This window comes from Stenella coeruleoalba, assembly GCF_951394435.1.
Source record: "Stenella coeruleoalba genome assembly, chromosome: 3".
In the NCBI taxonomy this organism is placed as follows: Eukaryota; Metazoa; Chordata; class Mammalia; order Artiodactyla; family Delphinidae; genus Stenella; species Stenella coeruleoalba.
Genome location: NC_137148.1, coordinates 115,321,771 through 115,345,768, shown reverse-complemented (window position 1 = coordinate 115,345,768; position 23,998 = coordinate 115,321,771). Strand labels below are relative to the sequence as shown.

Sequence of the window (23,998 nt, the reverse complement as noted above, 5' to 3'; positions counted from 1 at the left end):
GATTTTATAAAATGACAGATATTTAGAAAGTTATTTTTGTAATGAAAAAAAGTACAATCTTTATTTTACAAATTGTAAGGAGGACAATATAATCAAAAGGCAGGCTTGACCATCACTTAATCACTTTGAACTTGTTTCCTCATTTATAAAATAAAACTATCATTTACTTTTTAGAAAAAGACTATCAGGGACTTCCCTGGTGGTCCAGTGGTAAAGAATCCACCTTCCGATGCAGGGGACACAGGTTTGACCCCTGGTCGGGGAACTAAGATCCCACATGCCATGGGGCAACTAAGCCTGCACGCCACAACTACTGAGCTCTCGCGTCTCAACTAGAAGGCCTGAGTGCCACAAACTACAGAGCCCACACGCTCTGGAGCCCATGCACCGCAGCTAGAGAGAAGCCCGCGAGCCGCAACGAAAGATCCCTCATGCCTCAACAAAGATCCACTGTGCTGCAACTAAGACCCGATGCAGCCAAAAAAATAAAGAAAAGAAAAAAAATAATAATAATAGGGGTCTTCCCTGGTGGCGCAGGGGCTAAGAATCCTCCTGCCAATGCAGGGGCCACGGGTTTGAGCCCTGGTCCGGGAAGATACCACATGCCGCGGAGCAACTAAGCCCATGCGCCACAGCTACTGAGGCTGCATGTCACAACTACTGAAGCCTATGCACCTAGAGCCTGTGCTCCGCAACAAGAGAAGCCACTGCAATGAGAAGCCCGCGCACCACAACAAAGAGCAGCCCTGCTCGCTGCAACCAGAGAAAGCCCGCGTGCAGCAATGAAGGCCCAACGCAGCCAAAAATAAATAAATAAATACATACATTTATTAAAATAATAATAAAGAAAAAAAGACTATCATTGTCTTTAGATGGCTTTTGTGAACATTAAATTAAACAGATTGTGATCCGCTGAATGAGTCCACGCTAACATGAACAAAAGAGAAGAAAAGTTCCTCTGTAATAGGAAATTAACCAACAAATAGGGAAGGAATAACATATTTAGAAAAATCACCATTTAGGAAACATCATAATAATATTCAGGCAAGAATTATCAAAGAATGCTAAAGCAAACAGATGAAAAGTTTACTAAGAAACTGAGTACTTACATAGTCTCATAGTAACTCCCAACAGATTACTGATTACCAAGAGGGGAAATATAACTCTGTAGTACAGAAACCCGGCAAACACCACCTTAGCCAAGTGACAAAAATTAACATCCCTAATAATGGGACAAATGGACATCATGTACCCCCTGGTACAATGCACTGAGAAGGATACAGCATCACCTTCTGTGGTATTTCCTACCAATACTATCTAACCTCAATCTTGTCATGAGGAAACATCAGACAAACTCAAAGTGATGGATATTCTACAGAATAACTAGCTACAGTCTTCAAAAATGTCAAGGTAGGAAAAACAAAGATAGGCTGAGAAATTCTTCCAAATTAAAAGAGGCTAAAAAAGACATGAAAACTAAATGCAGTCATTCTGGACTGAAAATTGTATTAGGAGGGAAAAAAAATTGAGACAACTGATAAAATTTGATCAGGGACTCTGAAATAGATAATAAATAGTAATGTATCAATGTTAACTTTTCAAATTCCCGTCATTATATTGTAGCTATGTCCTTGTGACATGTAATGGGAATGATGTCTGCAACTTAGTCTCATATGGTTTAGAAAAAAACTAATGTATTAAATATATGCATATATACAGAGAAGAACGGAAAGTGGGAGGAAGAGTGGGAAGGAGAAGAAAAGAAGGAAGAGAGGAGAAAGACAAGGAACAGGGAAATTGAAGGGGAAATGAGAGACAGTATGGAGAAAAGGGAGGGGTAGAAGAAGAGAAGAGAAGGGAGGAGGAGAGGGAGAGAACAAGGGGGTAGGGGAGAGGAGAGGAGAGGGAGAGATGTCTTGAAATGTGGCTAGTGTAGCTGAGAATTGATTATCTTTATTTTATTTCATTTTAATTAATGTTAAATAGCCACCAGTGACTACCTTATCGGACAGCACAGTTCTAAACCCTCTACAGAAAGCAACATCAGACATCTAAATCCTATATTTGAATGATGACCAGGACAAGGTAGAACTGCGCATGTCTGTGACCAGTACACTCCTAACAACTTTACTATAAAAAATATGTTTGTTAAAAAAAAAAAAAAAAAAATATGTTTGTATCCTCTCCCATAAATGCATGCTTGAGGCACAAACAGGTAGACTCCTTTAGATATAGCTGAAAATATTACTGGAGGCATCATCTAAAAATTCTAGAATCGCTGAAGATGGAATGCCAAAAGGAATGTGGATTTGCTTAATCTGGTAACACAAAATGCCCATTTCCAGGGAATTTGTTTCATTTCAAGTGGGCAAATTTGCTCTCTACACTCATATTATATCAAGCCTATACTTTGGTTTTTAAAGGTTATTTGCCCACTAAACATCAGCCCAAGTGAGCAAACCCTAGGAGATGGGAGTCCTTTAGATTGCTACAGGATTGACAACAGCTCAAGCAAATGTCATCAAATGTCAAAGATAAGACATTTCAGAAGGAATGATTTTTCCCCATGGATCCCACATTTCTGTATCCTAGCATTCCAGCCACTGTATCAACACAGAACAGAAAATCTTTCAAAGGTTGCAGAGGGAAGGAGTCAAAAGACAACTTAAGTGAAGTTAGCTGCAAGAAGACATGTGGTCACATTTGGATTTTAATTATTAAACAAGTACAACATACAACAATTCACTTTCCCAAAGAAACACACCTTTTCATTTTTTTCTTGAAATAAAAAGCCTTCTTGAAAGGAGCTCAGGGAAAAGCACTTAGCCCAATCCCTGCCTGAGGAAAGGCACCTGGCCTGAGGACTTGATTACTTTTGAAAACCAGCAAACAAGATCCAAACACCATACACATGCATTCTTATGGTTTTAGAATCCATTGCTCAGGCCCAATGAGCAAAACTGGAGAGGATGAGAGTCCTGAGCTGAGAGAGAGACAAGGTCTCAAGCCACAGGGAACCTGCCGAGAAGAAAAGCTGTTTGGAGATAACTCAAAGAGGGAGCAAGCTGCCCAAGGTGAGCCTGGGAAGACTGGACCAGTCCAGTAACGGGGAAAAAGGCTTCAGACACTTGGAGAAAAATTAGGACTGCCTTAGAGAAAGAACAAGAGTCCCCTGATGATCTGTACACATGTTGATTGATAATAAATTTTAAATTATCAAAAAAACAGTCTTTTTGGTCTTTTGTTTTCCCAATTACAAAATAATTTCACTTTCTTATTAACTGGAAAAGAACGCAGAGTGTAAGCACACTAATGAACTGCAAACGACCCTGACCTCTCTGGGTGTGGGGAGACCCACTAGGGACTGGTAAATGGGAAAAGCATGTGCCCAGCTTCCCATGAGCTCCAGGCAATCTTTATCATGCACACCTCTGGTTAGCAGATCATTCGATTTTTTAAGAGATCCAAACTTGCAGATTTTTACATTAAATCTCCCAACTTTAATGTCAGAAACTTGTTCCAAAAGATTTTACCACTGTATGGGACAAACACGTTTGCCCTGTTGGTCACCACTTTGCAATCACTAAACAAGATTCTCCCCTGAAGTCCTTTCTGATTGATTCCACATCCCAGAACTCCACATCCTCTTAAGTACTGTCTCTGAGGAGGGAGGTGTTAAGGCAAAAGACTCAAATCACTCACTTCCATTGAGAAACTTGAAATATACTGACACTTGAAAACTGAGAACCCATTCAGTGTGTTTTCAAGTCTTTCAATAACCATGATGTAAGCAGACTGCCTTGTGAGGCATCTTTAATCAAAGGCCCCTCCAAGAGTGACACCAGATGTTCTTAAACTATACTACAGAATCAAGTTATGCTCTTGGTGACCCCAACCCTACAAGGATTTCAAACAGCAGAGGTAGAACATTTAAAATTCTAATGAAGGGCTTCCCTCGTGGCGCAGTGGTTAAGAATCCGCCTGCTAATGCAGGGGACACGGGTTCCAGCCCTGGTCTGGGAAGATCCCACATGCCGCAGAGCAACTAAGCCCGTGCACCACAACTACTGAGCCTGCGTTCTACAGCCCACGAGCCACAACTGCTGAAGTCCATGTGCCTGAGCCTGTGCTCCACAACAGCAGAAGCCACTGCAATGAGAAGCCCGTGCACTGCAAGGAAGAGTAGCCCCCACTCACCGCAACTAGAGAAAGCCCACGTGCAGCAACGAAGACCCAACGCAGTCAAAAATAAATTAAATAAATTAATTTTAAAAAAAAAGAATACTGACCTCTTCAAAGTTTAAAAAAAAATTTAAAAAATAAATAAAATCTAATGAAAATACGTTCTCTGGAAAGAACATGGCTCCCGGAACCAGCTTCGTCATTTATTTATTCTCTGACCTTGGACAAGTGACCTCACCTTTCTGGATCCTCAGTTTTCTCATCTATAAAATGAAAGGGGTTGAATTCTAAGCTCCATGTCCTTCCAGCTCTGAAATTCTAGTATTCCCTTCATTTAAATGGTCTCTCAGTAGCCTCTGAAGTGTTTCATTGAACATAATTGATTTTTCCCAGGTTTAGCCTGTGGTATTCCTACCTGTATTTTAAGTTTTAACCTGATAACTATGCTTATGTTTCTTTATATGCCTTAAGTTGCTAGCAAGGTACTTTATGCAAAGATGCTTTATGCAGAGCAGACACAGTATTAGTTGAATTAAATTTATGCAATCTGATTTTGAAATATTTACAAGCCTACCAAGACAAAGTTCCTGCTTCAATCTTAGTCATAGCTTCTGCTTCTCTACAATTAATGACATTGTTTAAAGTAACTAAACAAGTAACTTTTAAACTCTTGGCAATTTCTAGTTTTCCAATTAACTTACAGAGCACTCCTTCACAAGACCTATTACAAAACCTACTAGAGCCAGCCAACCTTAATGAGTTACAGCAACCTTAGGTTTTTCCAGGAGGGATCACGCTTAGTGGAATGAAATAAAAAGTTAAACTGTAGTTACTCAGTCTTCATTACCTTATAAATAGCAACCCTGGCTATAAAGCAAAAGTTCACTATAAATTCAGACAGGGGCAGAGATGTGGGCATGTGACTAGCAATATTCATGACAGAAAGAGAAATGGAGAAGCAACAAGCAGAAAATAAAAGCATAGTTCCATCAGAACCAAGGAGGCTGACTGTTGGCAAACTGTCTCATTTGTGCAAAGAGCTATATACCTTCTCCAAAAATATTAAATGTTCATTTACAACAGAATGGCCACATTATTCTTAAAATCTGTCTGCTCCAAAGCTTTAGAATATCCGCACCTAGCTACTAAATGCCAATTTTTTTTTTAAACAGCAAGGTTAAGTTAATGCAGTGTTAGAATGGTTCATTTAAATGCAAATTAGGAAATTTAGAAATTAAAGTACCCACAGTAACGTTAACTGTCACAGTGCACAAGATATAGGACTGTGGATTACTCAGGGCAGTCGTAGGGATGCCAGGTTGCATCTGCATTAAACAGAGTTACCACAGCTGGTGGAATCTCAACTCTCAAATCTCCCAGTTACTGTCAAAAAAAAAAAAGGTAACCTTTATAATTAAAACTCACTCCAGGGACTTCCCTGGTGGCACAGTGGTTAAGAATCTGCCTGCCAATGCAGGGAACATGGGTTTGAGCCCTGGTCTGGGAAGATCCCACATACTGCAGAGCAACTAAGCCCATGCGCCACAACTACTGAGCCTGCACTCTAGAGCCCACAAGCCACAACTACTGAGCCCGCATGCTGCAACTACTGAAGCCCTCGCGCCTAGAGCCGGTGTTCCGCAACAAGAGAAGCCACGGCAATGAGAAGCCTGCACACCGCAACGAAGAGTAGCCCCCGCTCGCTGCAACTAGAGAAAGCCTGTGCGCAGCAACAAAGACCCAATGCAGCCAAAAATAAAATAAATAAATTTATATATTAAAAAAAAGCACAGATTCATGTAAACAAAAAGAAAACCTGTTCCCCTCCAACCACCACAAAAAAAAGCACAGTCTCTTTCTAATCACAAGTACAATATCATTGTCCAAGAAAAAAATGCTTAGCCTTGGTCAAACCTGAGAGCCAAAACACAATCAAAGTAAAAAGTTTCCATCTACAGCAGAATACTGGATTACATAAACCAGTGATCAACTCATATACAAATACATTTTATATCAGGAACTTATATGGCACATAGTACAAGTTGTCACTCCACTTCCAGGTATATATAGATCTATAAGAAAAAGGACACTTGGCTAGATCTTTATTATTTTTTTAAGATTATAATTATGATTACTTTTATTATTATAATTATTTTTTAAAGATAATTATTTTTAATCATAATAAAACATACCATCACTCTCATTTTGTTTCTTATCTTCTCTAGAGTACCAAAGGCAATGTGGAGGTACTTCCCTGGCAGTCCAGTGGTTAAGAATCTGCCTTCCAATTCAGGGGACTCGGGTTCCATCCCTGGTCAGGGAACTAAGATCCCACATGCCACTGGGCAACTAAGCCCGCGAGCTCCAGAGCCCGTGTGCCACAACTAGAGAGAAGCCCGCACGCCCCCACAAAAAAATCCCACAAGCCGCAACTAAGACCCGACACAGCCAAATAAATACGTATTTAAAAAAAAAAAAACAGGCAACAGGGGAAACACAGGGAACAACTGAATGAAAGAACTTCCATGCCACAAGCGTTAGGAGACACAATGATTACCAAGAGCACTAAGCAAAGGACAAAAGGTAAACCTAAAAAAACAATGTTCAGTCCACCATTTAGCCACTCAATCAGCAAATATTTTAGTGCCTTCTCTGTATAGACACTATTTGAGACCAAAAACTCTGCCTTCGTCAAACTACGCTGTAGTAACAGTATAAATAAGTAAACAAATAAGACAATATCTGTGCTAGAAAGAAAATTAAGCAGGATAATGGTAATGCAATTAGGTAGGGTCCTTCCAGGGCCTTTCTGTCTGGGTAACACGAGCTGAAATCTGAAAGTCAAGGAAGAGCCAATCAAGTGAATTATTTGGGGGAAGAGCGCTGCAGGCAGAGGTAACAGAGACAAGGCAGCATCTCCCAGGGCTTAGAGAAAGCGGTGGCCAATGTGGCTGCAGCATAGAGCAAGAAGAGGTGAGAGAGATCAAGTGAAGGAAAAAACAAAAACAAGCTCCAGAGCTGCTGAAGTAACTGCAGTGTGGTCTGGATATCTTTGTTCGTTTACTTAGCTTCCACTCGACATGGTTGAGACCATCAACAAAGGAAGTGTTTAAGAGAAAATTGCACTAAGCCCTCTAACAGGCAACTGATTATGGATACACAGGAAGTGCCTGTTTCCATAAGAAACTGGATGACTCTGGTCTGAAAAACAAAGATGAAACCAGCATGTGGACTGGAAGCACAAGAGAAAAGAGACAAAGGGAGAAAAAAGAGGGTTTTGTTTTACAACAATGGGACTAAAAGGCAGAGAAACTTCTCACACAGCTGAGAAGTGCGCAGGAAGAAGAGGACTGTACTTTTCTTGGAGAGCCAGGAGAAAAGATGCCGGAACTTAACTAGAGTATAGGAAGTTACCCAGACTGAGTAAGAAAGCAAGAAAGAACTATCTCTAAAACTTGTAATGTATACCTTTGATGACCTAGTTTGTCATTCACTTGTCAATGACTGACCAATTACCACATCCTGGGGATCCTGCTAGGTGCCAGGGACACAAAGACTAATTAGAAATCCCTACCAGATCATCACAGCAATTAATTATTAAGTACAAAAGGAAAAAGTTGCCTTTAAATGGAACAATCTGGCAGATGCCACTTAATCACAAGTGTTTAAACTTAGCATCACCACCAGTAGAACAACCTGACAATCATTTCAATGCCCTGAGAAAAGTACATCATCACACATGTACTGTTCCTGCCAAAAGTGGCAATAATAAGACAAATCCAAACTGTGGACATTCTATAAAACTGGCTTAAACTCTTCAAAAGTGTCAATGTCATGGGGGAAAAAAAAGACTGAAGATCAAAACTAAAGAGATACAGGGGGCTTCCCTGGTGGTCCAATGGTTAAGACTTCATGCTCCCAATGCAGGGGGCCCGGGTTCGATCCCTGGTCAGGGAACTAGATCCCGTATGCCATAACTAAAAAGACCCCGCATGCCACAACTAAAAAGACCCTGCATGCTGCAACAAAGATCCCGCATGCCGCAACTAAGATCTTGTGCAGCCAAATAAATAAATATATTTTTAAAAACAATATAATTTGGAAAAAAAAAAGAACTAAAGAAATGCAACAACTAAATGAGGTATGGGATCTTTTACTGATTCCTGGATTAAAAAAACTATGAAGGACATCACTGGGACAACTGGTGGAATTTAATATGAATATGGACTGTACATGAGATCAGTACTTCTGGGCATCTTGTTAAAAGGCAAATTCTGAATCAGTAGGTCTAGGGTAGTACGTAACAGTCTGAATTTCTCACAAGTTCCTAGGGAGAGCAGACACTGGTTCTTGGACCACTCTTTAAAAGAAATCATGTTACTATATCAATGTAAAATTTCTTATATAGTGTAGTTAAGTAAGGCAATGTCCTTACTCTTAGAAGTTACATGCCAAAAAACCTAAGGGTGAAATACTTGGTGTCTGCAGTCTACTTTCAAATTCCTCAGAAAAAAAGTTTATATAGAGTAATGGAGCAAATTTGAAAAATGTTAACAACTGATGAAACTAGGTAAACTGAAGAATCAAGTGCTCGTTGTATTACACTTTTACAACTTTTCTGTACGTTTGAAGAATTTCAAAAACAGCTGGGGGAAATGCTCACAGTATAGAACGGAAAATAGTTACAATAAAACAGAAAGTATAGAGTTGTACAGTGAACCACCAGTGCAAAGAGGAGCACCCAGGAGGGAATCCCCAATGGCCAGAGAGTCCTCACTGAAGATCCGATGTACTGGGAGGGAGGGAGGGCGGTTGTTTCAGTTTGTGCAAAGGGACCAGAGAACTTTGGCACCTTCCAAGAACCACAAGTGTAAATGAAAAATATAAGACAGATAGTGAAATGGCAGAAAATAAGGCTAAAAGATAAGCAAAGAAATTAAGAAGGCACTGGAAGTTATCTTTCTTAACTTGAAAACACCATTCTATAATACTTGAAAAATCCTGAAATGCACACCCCGCCCCAGAAAAAAACCCTCAAAGACAAAGGAGAAAACCCCACCTCTTACAGTAACCATAGTAAAGACCAAAAGCCAACAGCAAGTGCCTTCCTGGCCAGAGCAGCACTTTCCCAATCTAAAGGACTTCACGCACATGACCGCAGAGCTCAGTTCCTTAAACCCCACAAGGCTCGAGCCAAGCATTTTCCTCCCCATCTATTCCCCCTTGGCCTTCCTCATCTCCCCCTACCAAAGCTCCACCAAACCAGGTCCCCTAGAAGGAGACTCTAGGCCCCTTTCCTCCTCTTCCCTCCCCTCCTCTGCATCTTAGTAAATATCTCACTCTACTAACCCTTCCCATTCTCAGGGGTCTTCTCATTTCCAATCACTCTCCAGACAGCCCCAGTTATCACTGTCACGGAATCGACTCTCCTCTGAAAAGAACTTGGCATTGCTTCCCCACCACAGGCAGGATGAAGCGGAAACTCCTACAAACCTTACTCACAATGGCCTGCCAACCTCATCACCTGCCTCTACTCCAAACTCTTCTCCAGATAGTATAAGTCTCCAGACTTTTATATAACCCCTATCCTCTGCCCAGAGCACCCCTCCAGACTCTTCCATCTTCCTTCAAGGCTCACACAAATGTCCTCTGCTTTCATAGAAAGAGCTGTTCCCTCTTTTCTGGGTTCCCCCATCACTTTACAAGCATCTCTATTTCAGCACTTGCCACATAGCACGAGAACAGTGTGTCCATCTCCCATAAAGCTGAGAGCTCCTTTAAGTACAGAGATCATGCCTTTTTTGAGCATGGTAACTTTCATCTAACAACATTCTATAAATGATTAACTGAACTGGCTCGACTGTTTTTAGATTTCATCTAGCAACACCGATGTGTGTGCAAAGAAATCTCTCTCCCGTTATAGATTAGCAAAAAAAAAAAAAAAAAAAAAAAGGCAGGCTTAATAAATGCATTGTATTTAACTGAACCCTTCCCCCTGCAATTGAGATACAGCAAACTAAACACGACCTTAGACCCTAACTCAATAAAGATACCTAGAAAACATTACCTCTTTCACAGGTCTTAATGACACCAAAGAAGCTTAAATTTCTCTCAAGGGTTGCCATCTTCCATTTCCTTGAGTTTTTTCCCCTCCTCCCAAGGGATCAAGCTCACATTTCACTTATCCACTTCTGTGCAAAATGACAGGTTTCTAAAGATACACTTCAAAGTCAGTCCAGAGCTTTTCTGAGAACATGATGACCCCAGGTCCAAGGAAGCAAGAAAATGGTAACAGATGATTATAAGAAACCTTTGCCAATTTAGAGATCCCCAGAACAGAAAACCCCCAAGAACACTGACTCGTCAGTAATAATAATCTACCCTTTCAGCTCTGCCTTATTCAGTGCACTATCATTTTTCACAAACCATGATTAAGAGTCTAGATTAATACTGAAATATTTAACATAATGAAATATTCAACATACCATGAGAGAATAGTAACAATGCATCTTTGCTTGGAAACAAAGCACGTATCAGAGTTGCACAGGGCAAATGGACTATTAGCAAAGGCTCCTATCCTCCGTGTAACTTGAAATGGGTCACAATGAATGCATTTTCTGAGTTATCATAGCACTTTCAGTTTCAAGAACAGTCTGCAGTCTAACCTAATAAACCAGTATATGTAATCTGATAATTAACCAGGCTTTCAACACACTCTTCAAATCATAATGTCTAATACTAACAAAATAAAACATAGCAATAAAACATTTTCAAAATACAACTGATGAGCCACTTACTTATGACAGTATTTAATAATGAAATCTCAGAACAAGAAAAAGAAGGAAATCCACAGCTCAGTATAATGAAATGGAATAGCCAAAATGAAATAATCCAGAAAAGAACTACCCTTTAAATTAGCAATTAAGGAATTACATCAGTTATCTAACACTAAGATTAAATTGGATTAAATTACCTCATCACAAAAATTAAATGCAAATGATAAATTTTTTCTTCTGTAAAGCCCTCTAAGTCTTTTTTTTTTTTAATTCTTACAGATGATGGTGGGAATGTAAGTTGGTGCAGCCACTACGGAAAACAGTATGGAGGCTCCTCAGAAAACTAAAAATAAAATTACCATATGATCCAGCAATCCCACTCCTGGGAGTATACCCAGATAAAACTATAATTCAAAAAGATAGGGACTTCCCTGGCGGTTCAGTGGTTAAGACTCCGCGCTGCCAATGCAGGTGGTGCAGGTTCCATCCCTGGTCTGGGAACTAAGATCCCACATGCCACATGGAGTGGCCAAAAAGATTTAAAAAAAAAAAAAAAAAGATACATGCATCCCTATGTTCATAGCAGCACTGTTTACAATAGCCAAAACATGGCAACAACCTAAATGTCCATCAACAGATGAATGGATAAAGATGTGGTACATACTCAGCCATAAAAAGAAACGAAACTGAGTTATTTGTAGTGAGGTGGATGGACCTAGAGTCTGTCATACAGAGTGAAGTAAGTCAGAAAGAGAAAAACAAATATCGTATGCTAACACATGTATATGGAATCTAAGAAAAAAAAAAAGTTCATGAAGAACCTAGGGGCAAGAGGGGAATAAAGACACAGACCTACTAGAGAATGGACTTGAGGATATGGGGAGGGGGAAGGGTAAGCTGTGACAAAGTGAGAGTGGCATGGACATATATACACTACCAAATGTAAAACAGATAGCTAGTGGGAAGCAGCCGCATAGCACAGGGAGATCAGCTCAGTGCTTTGTGACCACCTAGAGGGGTGGGATAGGGAGGGTGGGAGGGAGGGAGGGAGACGCAAGAGAGAAGAGATATGGGAACATATGTGTATGTATAACTGATTCACTTTGTTATACAGCAGAAACTAACACACCACTGTAAAGCAATTATACTCCAAAGACGATGTTAAAAAAAAAAAAAAAACTATCTCTGAATGGAAGCATTGGGTTTAATCAGTTCTGAATTTGAACAGTCTCTTTGTTTCTCTGTACCACTAGAAAGAGTGGTGTGTTGAGCAAATATTGTTAATATGCCTGAAAGTCTACCTTCAAAGTCTCTACAGAGGTTTAACTGTATATAAGCCAAGGGTCACCCTTAGGATTCTGGTTTTAGTCCATTTTATAAAACTAAGACTGTAGTGTCCTCTGTATTCTTTTAGTGTCATCTAAATAAAGTTCTAATTAATATTCCCAAATGTTATGTTATCTTACAAGTGAAGGGCAATCACAGGTTTAAATGAAGGCAAACTGTAACCATGCAGGCCGTTCTTTTTTTTTTTTTTTTTTTTCCAGTACGTGGGCCTCTCACCATTGTGGCCTCTCCCGTCACAGAGCACAGGCTCCGGACACACAGGCTCAGCGGCCATGGCTCACGGGCCCAGCCACTCCGTGGCATGTGGGATCCTCCCGGACCGGGGCATGAACCCGTGTCCCCTGCATCGGCAGGCGGACTCTCAACCACTGCGCCACCAGGGAAGCCCCTGCAGGCCGTTCTTGTGTTGGAAATGTGACTGTCAAAATTCTCTCAGTAAAGTTTTGCAGTTTTGTCCCCCTCAAAAAAAAAAAAAATAAAATGTGGTACACATATACAATGGCATACTACTCAGCCACAAAAAAGAATGAAATAATGCCATTTGCAGCAACATGGATGGACCTAGAGATAATGATACTAAGTGAAGTAAGTCAGAAAGAGAAAGACAAATACCATATGATATCACTTATGTGTGGAATCTAAAATATGGCACGAATGAACCTACCTACAAAACAGAAACAGAATCACAGACATAGAGAACAAACTTGTGGTTGCCCAGGGGAAGGTGAGGAGGGAGAGGGATGGACTGGGAGTCTGGGGTTCGTAGATGCAAACTATTACATTTAGAATGGATAAACAACAAGGTCCTAAGGTATAGCACAGGGAAATATATTCAATATCCTGTGATAAACCATAATGGAAAAGAATATTTTAAAAATGCAAAAAAAAATTCTTACAGATGAAAATTACAACTTCCACAATAAAATTCCCTCTATTCTTTTTTTTTTTTTTTTTTGCTGTACGCGGGCCTCTCACCGTTGTGGCCTCTCCCGTTGCGGAGCACAGGCTCCGGACGCGCAGGCTCAGCGGCCATGGCTCACGGGCCCAGCCACTCCGCGGCATGTGGGATCTTCCGGGATCGGGGCACGAACCCGTGTCCCCTGCATTGGCAGGCGGACTCTCAACCACTGCGCCACCAGGGAAGCCCCCCTCTCATCTTTTACTACAATGGGACTACTAAACAGATGACAAGAAATTTTAAAAATCTAATCACACTACTCATACAATACTTGCTCCAAATCTTTGTTACAAATATTTAGAATGACACTCAAAGTTGCCTTGCAAACTGTATTTACCTTATATGCATTGCTCCAAACTTGCAGCCAGTGAAAAAGCACAAATTAAATCCCAATCAAAAGGGGGTTTGATAGATGACAGCCCATCAACAAGTAAATAGAAATGCATGGTAATTTCAAGCTCCATTAGAAATGGAGTTGGGGGTATGCTTGCACACAGAGAAAGTTTGATAGTTATAAAAAAAAAATAAGGGGGAAAATAATGAACATTTAGAGGCTCCAACAGAGAAAGGGCAATGCTGAAGTTTTATTTTGAAGCACAGTTATTTCTGCACACTCTGAACTTTCAATAATGGATAAATTTAGTATAGTGCTCTTGCAAGTGAACAAAACAGCATGAGACAGGGCAAGTAAAGCCAGACTGTTCACCTCCCTACACAGTTCGGCCCATTCAGCCCAGGCCCACAACATGGGGGGCTGAGCTGACCACCACACTGCACAAGCAACAAATACCACCCTCAATGTCTGGGAGCAAGCACAGTGGCACCTAGGCCGGACAGGTGCCACTGTCCGGCCTAGGTGAGAGATTAGTATCCAGAATATATATAGGAACTGTTGCTCTGTGAGACTCTCTACAATGCCTGATGTAACTTTTTTTCTTAAGAGAAAACAGAAGGTACTAATAAGACAAATCCTCCAACACATAAGGTATAACCAAAATTCCTTTAAGACTTCTAAGTGTGTGGCTTCAGTCCCTCAAGAGGAAAAAATGATTTGGGCTGGGAAAGCAGAAAGGATAATTGATTTCATGTTTTTCACTATTTGTTTATCTCTATACAGAAGGTCAAACTTGCAAAATACATATTTTTTGAATGAATTTGTTTTTACCTGTTTATTTTTTCACTTTTTATATGCAGTAAAATTCACTCTAGTATACTATCCTATGACTTGTGACAAACTCAATTGTGCAATCACCTCCATAATAAAGAGATAGAACAGTTTAAAGAATTTATTTTATTTTCACAACAGCACACACATACAACTAAACCATAGACCCTAACTGTACAAAAGATTATTCACTTCAAGAGCAAATTTGGCATCAAATTACTGCAAAGCTACAGTAATCAAAACAGTGTGAAAAAAAAAAAAACAGTGTGGTACTGGCATAAAGACAGACACAGAGATCAATAGAACAAAATAGAGAACCCAGAAACAAACCCTCTCATGGTCAAATGATTTTCGACAAGGTGTCAAAACCACTCAATGAAGAAAGGACAGTCTTTTCAATAAGTGGGGCTAAGAAAACTAGATATCCACATGTAAAACAATGAACATGGACTCTTACCTAATATCATATATAATAATTAACTCAAAATGGATCAAACATCTAAATGTAAGAGCTAAAACTATAAAACTCTTAGAAAAAAAAAATCACAGGGGGACTTCCCTGGTGGCACAGTGGTTAAGAATCCACCTGCCAATGCAGGGGACACGGGTTCGATCCCTGGTCCAGGAAGATCCCACATGCTGCAGAGCAACTAAACCTGTGTGCCACAACTACTGAGCCTGTGCTCTAGAGCCCGCAAGCCACAACTACTGAGTCCGCGTGTCACAACTACCGAAGCCCACTTGCCTAGAGCCGGTTCTCCGCAACAAGAGAAGCCACCGCGATGAGAAGCCCACACACAACGAAGAGTAGCCCCCACTCGCCACAACTAGAGAAAGCCCACGTGCAGCAACGAAGACCCAAAGCAGCCAAAAATAAATAAATAAATTTTTTAAAAATCACAGGGCAAAAGTTTCATGACATTGGGCTTAGTAATGATTTCTTGGATATGACACCAAACGCACAGGTAACAAAAGAAAAAAAGAGATAAACTTCCTCAAAATAAAAACCTGTGTGTACCAAAGGACATTATGAACAGAGTGAAAAGGCAATCCAGACAACAGAAGAAAATAACTGCAAAACATATATGTGAAAAGAGATTAGTATCCAGAATATACAGAAAACTAAAACTCAATAAAAAAAAAACAACTCAATGATGTGCAAAACACTTGAATAGACATTTCTCCAGAGATATACAAATGGCCAATAAACCCATGAAAAGATACTCAATATCACTAATCATTTGGGGAATGCACATCAAAACTATAATGAGATACCATCTCACATTCATTAAGATGGCTACTATCGGGGCTTCCCTGGTGGCGCAGTGGTTGAGAGTCCGCCTGCCGATGCAGGGGACACGGGTTCGTGCCCCGGTCCGGGAGGATCCCACATGCCGCGGAGTGGTTGGGCCCGTGAGCCATGGCCGCTGAGCCTGCACGTCCGGAGCCTGTGCTCCGCAACAGGAGAGGCCTCAGCAGTGAGAGGCCCGCGTACCGCAAAAAAAAAAAAAAGATGGCTACTATCAAAAGAAAAAAAGAAAATAACAAGTGTTGGTAAGGATGTGGAGAAATCAGAACCCTTGTGCCCTGCTGGTTGGAATGCAAAATGGTACAGCCACTGTGGAAAACAGTATGGCAGTTTCTCAAAAAGTTAAACATAAACTTACCATATAATCCCGCAATCCCATTTCTGGGTATATATCCAAAAGAACTAAAAACAGTGTCTCAAAGAGATATTTGTATACCCATGTTCACAGCAGTACTATTCACAGCAGAACTATCCAAATGCTTATTAGCAAATGAATGGATAAGCAAAATGGGATATATATAAAATATTATTCAGCCTTAAAAAGGGAAGGAAATTCTGATATATGCTACAACATGGATGGACCCGGAGGACATTATGCTAAGTAACATAAGCTAGTCACAAAAAGATTAAGATTCCACTTATACCAGTTACCTAGAGTAGTCAAAGAGACAGAAAGAAAGGTGGTTGCCAGGAGCTGGGGTAAGGGGGTAATGGGGACTTGAAGTTTAATGGGTATAGTTTTAATTTTACAACATTAAAAGACTTCTGGAGATAAATGGTGGTGATGACTGCACAATATGAATGTACTTAATACCACTGAACTATACATTTAAAAATGGTTATGTTGGTAAATTTTATGTTATGTGTACTTTACAATTTTTTAACTTAAGAAAAAAAAGGAAGGGAAGAAAATTCTGACACATGCTACAACACAGATGAACCTCAAAGGTTACATGAAATAAGCCAGACACAATAGGACAAATATATGATTCCACTTATATGAGGTACCTAGACTAGGCAAATTCATAAAGAAAAAAAGTAGATAAGAGGTTACCAGGGGCTGGGGAGAGGGCAGGATGGGGAGTTACTGTTAAATGAGTAGAGTTCCTGTTTAGAATGATGGAAAAGTTCTAAAATGGATGGTGATGAAAAAAATAAAAAATAAAAAAATAAAATAAAATAAAATGGATGGTGATGATGGTTGCACAACATCGTAAATGCACTTAATGCTTAAAAATAGTGAAAATGGTCAATTTTATGTTATATATATTTAACCCCAATTTAAAAACATTATTTTAAGAGTAGCAAATCTTTTCCCCCAGGAATTCCACTTCTAAGAAATTTCCCTTAAGAAGTAAGGACAGGCAAAAGATTCAGCTACAAATTAAAGCAGCTCTGGAAGCAAATGAAATGTCCAACAGAGGACTGATTAAAGAAGCTATATTGGAACAGTAGGGGATCATTAATATGCTATGTTAACACTGTGAGATTAACCATATTTCATCAATTCTAAAGCATACATATTTCACATCTTTAAGTCTCTAAAATTTGGATGTGTCTTACAATTGATGGCATTTCCTAGTTTACTTGGCAGTGTTTATTTTCTTAGTGGTACATAAAGGTTAATCTTAATGCTATTAATAGGGGAAATGTTCAAGTATGATAAATGGACGGCAGATTACAAAAGAGCAAATAAAGTAAAATCTAGTTTTTATAAAAGTTATACAGTCAATACACATACCTAGAAAAAAATATCACAGGATGTACACCAAAATGTTAACAGTGTTTATCTCTAGGTGATATAAATATGAATTTTTTTTATAAAGTTGTTGACTTTTTTTGTTATTGTTTTTAATCTTTCAGCCATGCCGCGCAGCACATGGGATCTTATTCCCTCGAGAGGGATCAAACTCTCGCCCCCTGCATTGGAAGTGCGGAGTCTTAACCACTAGACCGCCAGGGAAGTCTCAGTGGTTTTATTTTTTTTAAAAACTTAAATAAACTGGATGTAAAGCCATGCTGCCTCCACCCCCATATCAATCTGGCACAATCCTATATATAGCATATCTCCTCATATTAGATATGAGTCAGGTATCACAAAAGACTAAAAGATACAAAAGAATGTAATTGCCTTGAAGGAGCTCAGCATGTAACAAAAGAATTTATGGTCCACAAGAGTCTTTACAAAGGTAAATCAGCAACTCAGTGCTATGTAAATAACTGAACTAGTGCACTGGTTTTACTGATAAGACAACTTAATATGAACCAGATACATGTCCTGTCCAGCAGTCCATAACTAAAAGAATAAATTAGCATTCTATCATGTTAGACATTAAAATAAATATCCTTTATAAGTCATCTTAGTCATTACATAGATGACAAAGTTCAAACTCTCCAACTGATACTCATAAGATTAAAAACCCCTAAAAGCAGGTTAACATCATAAATCATCAGATAATAGACACATAATCAATGACAAATTAGCAATAGCAGGAAACCCCCTACCATACAATTATTGTTTGCTATGACATTTTAAGAACTACATTTAAAAAAAATTCTTTCCAGAAGTTAGCTACAATAAAAACTTTACTTCCTGCCCTCAAAGTAGACAGCTCAGCTGGGGCGGGGGTAGGGAGAGACACACAGGGAAAAGCTCTATGACACTGGATTTGGCAATGACTTCTTAGAAGATACCAAAAGCATTAGCAACAAAAGAAAAAACAAATAAACGGGACTTGATCAAAATTTAAAGCTTTTTAACATCAAAGGACATATCAACAGGGTAAAACTGAGAGAAAATATTGCAAGTCCTCCATCTAATAAGTGATTAACAGCCAGAATATACAAAGAACTCTATAACTCAACAACGAAAAAAACCCCAAACAATTAAAATGGCCAAAGGACGTGAACAGAGATTTCTTCAAAGAAAATATACAAACAGCCAATAATCACATGAAAAATGCTCAACAACACTAAACATTAGAGAAATGCAAATCAAAACCACAATGAAACATCAACTCACATCCATCAGGATGACTATTATTAAAAAGTAAATAAAATTTTTTTTAATTAAAAAACAGAAAATAACAAGCGTTGGTGAAAATGTGAAGAACATGGAACACTTACACATTGCTGTTAGGAATGTAAAGTAACATAGCTACTGTGGAAAACAGTATGGCAGTTCCTCAAAAATTTAAGCGTAGAATTACCATACCAACTGACCTAGAAATTCCACTTCTGGGTATATACCCAAAAGAGCTGAAAGCAGTGACACAAACACATAGTTGCACACCGATGTTCACAGCAGCATTATCCACAATGGCCAAAATATCGAGGCAACCCAAGTGTTCATCAATAGATGAATGGATAATGGAATGTTACTCAACCTTAAAAAGGAAGGAAATTCTGACACATGCTACAACATGGGTGAACCCTGAAGGTATTATGCTAAGTAAAATAAGCCAGGTACTTAACATAGTTAAGTTAATAATTCAAAGTGACAGAAAGTACAATGGTGGTTGCCCTCGGGTTGGGGGGAGAGGAAATGGAGAGTTATTGTTTAATGGATATGGAGTTTCAGTTTAGGACAATGAAAAATTTTTCTGGATATGGACAGCGGTAGTGGTTACACAACATTGTGAGTACTTAATGCCACTGAAGTGTACACATAAAGATAATTTAAATGGTAAGTTTTGTTATGTATATTTTATTTTAAAAACTAATGAGAATGTCATAATCAGGTGCAAATTTTAGAATTTCAGGTAAGTTAAAGATCACTTTCAGCAACGATGATCAATGTCTGAATAGAAAAACCGTATCAATCAGCCTTCGGATGGATAGCATTCGTGTCAGAGAAGGATGGAGTATTCCACAACAAATGCCTGGCAGATGCAGAGACATGTAGCAACAATTCACAATAGAAAATAAGGCTGAAAAATAAGTTGGGGCCAGGACTCAGAAGGTGCTAAATGCCCATCTAAGATTCTGACTAGTGCAACAAGACAGCAGTACATTTCCCAAAAGAAGAATGAGTACTGCTTATGTGTAAAAGACTGAATGGTGGAGGGGAAGATAGTAAGAAATTCAACTAACTTCAGCAAACACTTACAGAGCAACAACAGTGTTCCAAATTCTCAGATTATAAAAACTGAAGGGAGAGGAGGGGTGGGTAGTGACTGCAAAGAGATTTCTGGAGTACTGGTAATTTTCTGTTTCTTGATCTGGATGGTGTCTATGGGTGGTGTTCACTCAAATAATTCATTAGACAGGTACTGCTATAATTTGAATACTTTTCTACATGTATGTTATACTTTAATTTTTTAAAGTTTTATTAAAAATAAAGGCTAAGACCCAACTTCTAAGAAACCCCCAGCTGAGAGGAAGTAATCCATAAAAATATTTACCAAATGACATGAAAGATGCAACCACAGAATATGTACAAGGTACCCAAGAAGCACTGAGATCCAACAGAGAACCCAGAGGCACTAACATCTAAGGTGAGTTCTAAAGAATAAACAAGTTTGTCAGATGGATGAGAAAGACAGTGCTCCAGGCAAAGGAAAAAATATGAAAAAGGCACCAAAGCAAACAATAGAACAATTTATCCAGAGAACTACAAGTAGTTTTGATAGTTCAAAAATAAGAAGATGATCTAAACTAGAGTGGAAGCAGGGAGAAGGGAAAACAGGAATTTATGTAAGAGGAAGATCAGATGTAAAGGATTTCATCTGATTAGATCTGGGTGGAAAGGAATAAGAATGGAATGAGGATGGTTCTCAATTTGCCCATAACAGCAACTTGGTCATCAAGGCCCTCCATAATCTGACTGTTGCCTCATCTGTCATAGTTCCAACCACAAGCCAGACTCCAGACAGAAAAGACTCCTTCCTCCTTCATTCAACGTGCACCTAATTTTTTTCTTTAATCTCCAGGCCAGGTACCATGCCAAAGGCTAAGGCTCACTTTCTAGCGGCAAAGGCAAACAGGGATATCAATAACAAGGTACAGTACAGTGGAGTATACCAGCTAGTGGGAAGAAGTTTGCTACCAGAAAGGAAAGTGTTAGCTTGAGTCTTGTGATAGGACAAAGAGCTCATTATAAAAGTGATGGAATACAAATTGGGAGAGTGGGGGAGAACAAGGTGCGTGACTGAGCAAACAACAAAACAACAGTAACAGATAATCCTAGGCCCCTACATCCAATTTATATGTAAGGCCTATCTCATTTCTCCAAAATACAGCTCCCTTTATCCCACCACCTTCACTCCCACCATCTTCCTAGCTCAACTCCCTACCTTCCACTTGTACACATATACAAGCCTTGCAAGCACTAGCAGGAGCAATCTTCTTAAAAAGGAAATCAGATCATGGAACTTCTTACAATGGCTTCTTACAGCTCTTAGAAGAAAATCCAAACATGTGACCTGGAGTTTCCTGGCAATCTCACGTTAAGGCCTTCTCCCCATCCTAAAAGTATTCAAGCTACACAAGTCTTCTCTTAGGTCTCTAAACACATGTTGTTCTCTCCTGTCTCATGACCCTTATTTACACAAGCAGAATATCCTGTTCCCTCTGTCTAGATCTTCATCAGCACGCAAACCACTACCCCCAACAACCAGGTCTGTCTGTCACGTCTCACACTACTGCTACTTTCTCAAAGAAATCCCAGGACTCTGCCAGTTACTGCCTATCTCTACATCTGGTTTAGGTCTAAAGAAGAAAAAGGTTTCTCATTTTGGTCCTCTTGAGTTTTTTTGGTTTTGTTTTTGTTTTCTTTTTGTCTGCGTTGGGTCTTCCTTGCTGCGTGTGAGCTTTCTCTAATTGCGGCTCATTGCGGTGTGCCGGCTTCTCATTGCAGTGGCTTCTCTTGTTGCGGAGCACAGGCTCTAGGCACACAGCCTTCAGCAGTTGTGGCACGTGGGCTCAGTAGTTGCGGCGCACGGGCTTAGCAGCTCCGCAGCATGTGGGATCTTCCCGGATCAGGACTCAAAACCCGTGTCCCCTGCACTGGCAGGTGGATTCTTAACCATTGCGCCACCAGGGAAGCCCGGTCCTCTTGAGTTTGAGATGCCCCTGGGGGCACCCAAGCAGCTCTCCAGTGCACAAGTGACCATGTGGATGAGGTGAAACATCTGTACTCAAAATAGAAGCTTCCACTTTAGCACAAGTATCGGACTTTAGCATAAGTTTGATGGCAGGGAGACTGCACAGAGAACTGCTTCTCAACTTGGAGGGAGAGGGCACCCCTGATCTCTTAAGTCACCATAGGAATGTTACTGATGGAAGGAGGGTGATACCACATCAATGGTGTGAAACACTGAGATATGCTGGACAGAATCCTGGATATGAGTGTACTGAACAACAAAAAGACTGAGAAACAAGAGCCAAAACTATAAGGAAAACCAGGAGAGATTTACATCACAATTCCACAAACTCCTTCGCCCTTTTATGCTTCCTCCCAACCAAACCCTACTCCTGTTTCATCCAGTTCAAATGCCGTCCCCTCCTGGAAGCATTAGCCCCCACTCCACATCTCCACCAGTTTTTATCATTATTATTATGTAAGACTGACCCATGCACAAGTTTCTTAACAGTAGTGTTATGGTACTGAACGCCATCAGCCTCGTACTACACCTGGGGTGTGTGTCTCTCCTCCTTATTACAACTGTGAGCTCTTGGGGACAGAGACCATTTCTTAATCAACTGTGGTCCCTTAAGAAAGTGGATAAATTATTTTTTAACTTGGTAAAAGTCAAAAAGGGTAAATAACTGCGCAGAGGCTATGGATAATTTCTCAACCCCTCCCTCTTGTAAAATAAAATAACACATCTTAATTTGATTTATAAATTCATACTTTCCCGAAGTAACATACAGCTGTACAGTCTTTAAGAATCACTGCTACACAAAATATCCTCTCATCGAAATGCCTTTCCTGTTGCAACAATACAGTGGTGTAATCATTTCCTTCATCATAAACATGAAATGCCCTTAATTTAGTTGGAGACTTAACATATCTTACTCTTTTCTAAATTATCCTAAGTTTTGTACAAAACAAACACACCAAAAAAATGTTACATAGACGCGCGAGTACATAAGAGGTTGTCAGTCCTGGATCTGAGCCAACTGCCGCCTGCATTATTGGGAAGCCATTCCTGCCAAGCCAAGGTTAGGCATTCAGTCAACATTTTTTCCAACAAGCGCTTCGCACACGCACACTCCTTTAAAAGTCAACAACAAAAACGTTCCAAGGACATTCGTGAAAACTAGTACTAATCAGTGTTAAGTGCGTCCAATTAACCAGCACAAGAAGTCTGAGTAATTTCACAACAAAGGTTAACACGGTGCACGCCAGAAGTCCACACGGGCGTGGCTGCCCTTCCCAGCCAGACTGTGTCAGAGAAAAGGGCCACTAAAAACTTTCACATACGCTCGGGCCGGGAATGCGGGGCTGCGGGCCCAGCAAATGTCCTGTCCACCTGACCAGGAAGTTTCGGTGGCGGGGGCGCGACCACAGAAACCACAAACCACACGTACTTCAATGGAAAACTCAACTCCAGGACCCGCCCGCACCTGGAACAACGCGCCGACTCTTCCCTACAAGGAAGGCAGCCGAGGGGGCCCAGCGCGGGCCTGGCGCGCGCACCAAGCCCACTTGAACAAAGTTTAGAAACCGGGAGAAACTTTCAAGTGAGGAAGCGCCGCGGCGGCGCGGGGCCGGCGGCTCGCTCTGCTCCAGCCGCCGCGGCCCCTCAACTTCCCGAGCGCCAGGAAACGCCGGCCCCGCCCGGCCAGGGCCCAGGCCCGGGGCGCCGCCGGAGAAGAGGGCCGGAGGCCGCACCAGCGCCCGCCCGGAGCCCGATTCCGGGCGGGGTCGTGGAGGTGACCGCGCCCGGCCCGCCCACCCGAGAAGCCCCTCGGCCCGGCTGGGGAGCCCGCACCCGCACGAAGACAATTACCTGCGGCGAGCTCGGCGAGTGCAGGAAGATTCCCGAAGCCCGAAGCCGACTGCCGCCGCTTTGTCTCCGCCTGTCCGGCTCCGAGGAGGAAATGGGCCGCCCGGCGCCCCCGGCCCCGCCCGCCCTTCCCAGCACCTCCCTCCGGCGCGCTCTTCCCGGCGCCTCCCGCTGCAGCCCAGCTTTCCCGGTCCTCGATTTGGAGAGAGCCCTCGACCAAAGAGCCTGGCGGTGCCAGGCCTGGACCCCCAACAGGATCTCTTGCTCTCCGCCCCTCACCCCTGAGTTACTTAATTCCAGGCCCCTAGT

General features: G+C 40.9%; 1 protein-coding gene across 1 annotated transcript in view; it reads right to left on the bottom strand.

Moving 5' to 3' along the window:
- CTNNA1 (catenin alpha 1) overlaps positions 1–23,790 on the bottom strand; it is a 177,072-nt gene extending 153,282 nt beyond the window's left edge. The window contains exon 1 of the mRNA XM_079917702.1: positions 23,693–23,790. The gene's annotated coding sequence lies outside the window, so the exon portion shown is untranslated. The remainder of the gene's footprint in view (positions 1–23,692) is intronic.
- Between the last annotated feature and the right edge of the window lie 208 nt (positions 23,791–23,998).